This window comes from Delphinapterus leucas, chromosome 12, assembly GCF_059928025.1.
Source record: "Delphinapterus leucas isolate spDelLeu-1000000601 "Yukka" chromosome 12, BTC_Dleu_Yukka2, whole genome shotgun sequence".
NCBI lineage: Eukaryota > Metazoa > Chordata > Mammalia > Artiodactyla > Monodontidae > Delphinapterus > Delphinapterus leucas.
In genome coordinates, this window is record NC_143140.1 from 40,416,463 (window position 1) to 40,421,159 (window position 4,697).

A 4,697-nucleotide genomic window follows, 5' to 3' on the forward strand; every position below is an offset into this window, starting at 1 on the left:
TTATACTCAGGGACTTGCAGTTGGAAAAGGAAACATAGCTAATTGTGATATGCATTACTAATGTTTACCAGCATGTGGTTATATCTACTTCTAGACCTCAGGAGATTGAAGGTCCTTAATTTTTTTTTTTTTTTTTGCGGTACATGGGCCTCTCACTGTTGTGGCCTCTCCCGTTGCGGAGCACAGGCTCCGGACGCGCAGGCTCAGCGGCCATGGCTCACGGGCCCAGCCGCTCCGCGGCATGTGGGATCCTCCCGGACCGGGGCACGAACCCGTGTCCCCTGCATCGGCAGTCGGACTCGCAACCACTGCGCCACCAGGGAAGCCCGGTCCTTAACCCTTGAATTTTGGTGTGACCACGTGGACTGCTTTAGTTGGTGAAATGTGAGCAGTAGTGTTGCTCGTTTCTGGATGGAAGCATTTAATTGCCCGTCACATAATTCTCCAGCTTACTCATTCCTTGCCATACCAATTGTGCTTATAAGTTTGAAGTATCCCAAAATGCTGACCCAAAATATCAAAGAGAGCTGCCTTGAGAAATTACTTAGATCTACAGCAGACTTTGCTTTTATGTGACATAAAATCTTGTTCTGTTAAATTGCTATGATTTGGGAGATGATTTTTCCTATAAAAGCATAACCTAGTCTAGTAGTTCTCAAACTTTAGTGTGCATTAAAATCATTAGGTAAACGTGTTAAAACATTGCCTGCTGGCTTTACTCCCAGTGTCTGATTTAGTACCTGTGGGATGTGGCCTGAGAGTTTTTTTCTAATAAGTCAGCAAGGGATCATGATGCTGCTGGTCTAGTGACAACACTTTGAGAAACATTGATACATTAAATTTTTTTTAACATCTTTTTTATTTTTTATACTAAGTATTTTATTGTATGCTGCCACCAGTGTATATAAAATAATTACCCTTGTGAAACAGAAATTCATGAATATTCAGAGAGGTAGACTGACAAAAGTAGAAGTTTGTATAGTATGGCACATGTTATAGAGACAGGCTTTTGTACAGGCTTCAGATTTAGCTTTCCTTTGAATATTCACCCGTTTATGAAAAGTGGTTTAAAAACCTTGCAAAGATTCATTTTACTACAAAAAGGAACAGACTTTCTGAGGTCTGAAGGGATTTGTACTTGAAGATACTCCAGTCAGCAGAGGGTCATGTTGAGCATTCTGCAGACAGAATTGTTTCAAATCTGCAGCTGCCTGGGAAACCTTCATGCGGTTGAGCCCAGCCTCCAGCCGGAGTTGTTGAACCACTTTCTTCATAGCGGCGACGCTGGAGGAACCAGACATGGCTCACGTGAGAGCTCTTTTTTTAACATCTTTATTGGAGTATAATTGCTTTACAATGGTGTGTTAGTTTCTGCTTTATAAGAAAGTGAATCAGCTATACATATACATATATCTGCATATCTCCTCTCTCTTGTGTCTCCCTCCCACCCTCCCTAACCCACCCCCTCTAGGTGGTCACAAAGCACCGAGCTGACCTCCCTGTGCTATGTGGCTGCTTCCCACTAGGTATCTATTTCACATTTCGTAGTGTATATATGTCCATGCCACTCTCTCACTTCATCGCAGCTTACCCTTCCACCTCCCCGTGTCCTCAAGTCCGTTTTCTATCTATACGTCTTTATTCCTGTCCTGCCCCTAGGTTCGTCAGAACCATTTTTTTTTTTAAAGATTCCATATATATGTGTTAGCATACAGTATTTGTTTTTCTCTTTCTGACTGACTTCACTCTGTATGACAGACACTAGGTCCATTCACCTCATGACAAGTAACTCAATTTTTTTCTTTTTATGGCTGAGTAATATTCCCCTGTATATATGTGTCACATATTCTTTATCCATTCCTCTGTCGATGGACACTTAGGTTGCTTCCATGTCCTGGCTATTGTAAATAGAGCTGCGATGAACATTGTGGTTCACCTGTCTTTTTGAATTATGGTTTTCTCAGGTTATATGCCCAGTAGTGGGTTTGCTGGGTCATATGGTAGTTCTATTTTTAGTTTTTTAAGGAACCTACATACAGTTCTCTATAGTGGCTGTATCAATTTACATTCCCACCAACAGTGCAAGTGGGTTCACGTTTCCCCACACTCTCTCCAGCATTTATTGTTTGTAGATTTTTTGATGATGACCATTCTCACTGTTGTGAGATGATACCTCATTATAGTTTGGATTTGCATTTCTCTAATGATTAGTGATGTTGAGCATCCTTTCATGTGTTTGTTGGCAATCTATATATCTTCTTTGAAGAAATGTCTGTTTAGGTTTTCTGCCCATTTTTGGATTGGGTTGTTTGTTTTTATGATACTGAGCTGCATGAGCTGCTTGTAAATTTTGGAGATTAATCCTTTGTCAGTTGCTTCATTTGCAAATATTTTCTCCCATTCTGAGGGCTGTCTTTTCATCTTGATTATGGTTTCCTTTGCTGTGCAAAAGCTTTGAAGTTTCATTAGGTCCCATTTGTTTATTTTTGTTTTTATTTCCCTTTCTCTAGGAGGTGGGTCAAAAAGGATCTTGCTGTGATTTAGGTCATAGAGTGTTCTGCCTATGTTTTCCTCTAAGAGTTTTATAGTGTCTGGCCTTACATTTAGGTCTTTAATCCATTTTGAGTTTATTTTTGTGTATGGTGTTAGGGAGTGCTCTACTTTCATTCTTTTACATGTAGCTGTCCAGTTATCCCAGCATCACTTATTGAAGAGGCAGTCTTTTCTCCATTGTATTCTTGCCCCCTTTATCAAAAATAAGGTGACAATATGTGTGTGGTTTTATCTCTGGGCTTTCTATCCTGTTCCATTGATCTATATTTCTGTTTGTGTGCCAGTACCATACTGTCTTGATTACTGTAGCTTTGCAGTATAGTCTGAAGTCTGGGAGCCTGATTCGGTCCAGCTCCGTTTTTCTTTCTCAAGATTGCTTTGGCTATTCAGGGTGTTTTGTGTTTCCATACAAATTGTGAAATTTTTTGTTTTAGTTCTGTGAAAAATGCCATTGGTAGTTTGATAGGGATTGCATTGAATCTGTAGATAGCTTTGGGTCGTATCATTACTTTCACAATGTTGATTCTTCCAATCCAAGAACATGGTATATCTCTCCATCTGTTTGTATCTCGTTTAATTTCTTTCATCGGTGTCTTATAGTTTTCTGCATACAGGTCTTTTACATCCTTAGGTAGGTTTATTCCTAGGTATTTTATTCTTTTTGTTGCAGTGCTAAATCGGAGTGTTTCCTTAATTTCTCGTTCATATTTTTCATCATTAGTGTATAGGAATGCAAGAGATTTCTGTGCATTAGTTTTGTATCCTGCTACTTTACCAAATTCATTGATTAGCTCTAGTAGTTTTCTGGTAGAAGCTTTAGGATTTTCTATGTATAGTGTCATGTCATCTGCAAACAGTGACAGCTTTATTTCTTCCTTTCCGATTTGGATTCCTTTTATTTCTTTTTCTTCTCTGATTGCTGTGGCTGGCTAAAACTTCCCACACTATGTTGAATACTAGTGATGAGAATGGACAACCTTGTCTTGTTCCTGATCTTAGAGGAAATGGTTTCAGTTTTTCACCTTTGAGAATGATGTTGGCTGTGGATTTGTCTTATATGGCCTTTATTATATTGAGGTAAGTTCCCTCTATGCCTACTTTCTGGAGGGTTTTTATCATAAATGGGTGTTGAATTTTGTCAAAAGTTTTTCTGCCTCTATTGTGATGATCGTATGGTTTTTCTCCTTCAATTTGTTAATATGGTTTATCACATTGATTGATTTGTGTATATTGAAGAATCCTTGCATTCCTGGTATAAACCCCACTTGATCATGGTGTATGATCCTTTTAATGTGCTGTTGGATTCTGTTTGCTAGTATTTTGTTGAGGAGTTTTGCATCTGTGTTCATCAGTGATATTGGATCTTTGTCTGGTTTTGGTATCAGGGTGATGGTGGCCTCGTAGAATGAGTTTGGGAGTGTTCCTCCCTCTGCTATATTTTGGAAGAGTTTGAGAAGGATAGGTGTTATCTCTTCTCTAAATGTTTCATAGAATTCTCCTGTAAAGGCATCTGGTCCTGGTCTTCTGTTTGTTGGAAGATTTTTAAACACAGTCACAATTTCAGTGCTTGTGATTGGTCTGTTTATTTCTTCCTGATTCAGTCTAGGAAGGTTGTGCTTTTCTAAGACTGTGTCCATTTCTTCCAGGTTGTCTATTTTATTGACATAGAGTTGCTTGTAGTAATCTCTCATGATCCTTTGTATTTTTGCAGTGTCAGTTGTTACTTCTTCTTTTTCATTTCTAATTCTATTGATTTGAGTCCTCTCCCTTTTTTTCTTGATTTATCTGGCTAATAATTTATCAATTTTGTTTATCTTCTCAAAGAACCGGCTTTTAGCTTTATTGATCTTTGCTATTGTTTCCTTCATTTCTTTTTCATTTATTTCTGATCTGATCTTTATGATTTCTTTCCTTCTGCTAACTTTGGGATTTTTTGGTTCTTGTTTCTCTAATTGCTTTAGGTGTAAGGTTAGGTTGTTTATTTGAGATGTTTCTTGAGGTAGGATTGTATTTTTATAAACTTCCCCCTTAGAACTGCTTTTCCTGCATCCCATAGGTTTTGGGTCATCGTGTTTTCATTATCATTTGTTTCTAGGGTTTTTTTGATTTCCACTTTGATTTCTTCAGTGATCTCTTGGTTATTA

At 38.4% G+C, this 4,697-nt stretch overlaps 1 pseudogene; it reads right to left on the minus strand.

Annotated features, from left to right (window-relative positions):
• Positions 1-854: 854 nt before the first annotated feature.
• Positions 855-2,106, minus strand: LOC111164040 (guanine nucleotide-binding protein G(I)/G(S)/G(O) subunit gamma-5 pseudogene; annotated as a pseudogene).
• Positions 2,107-4,697: the final 2,591 nt, after the last annotated feature.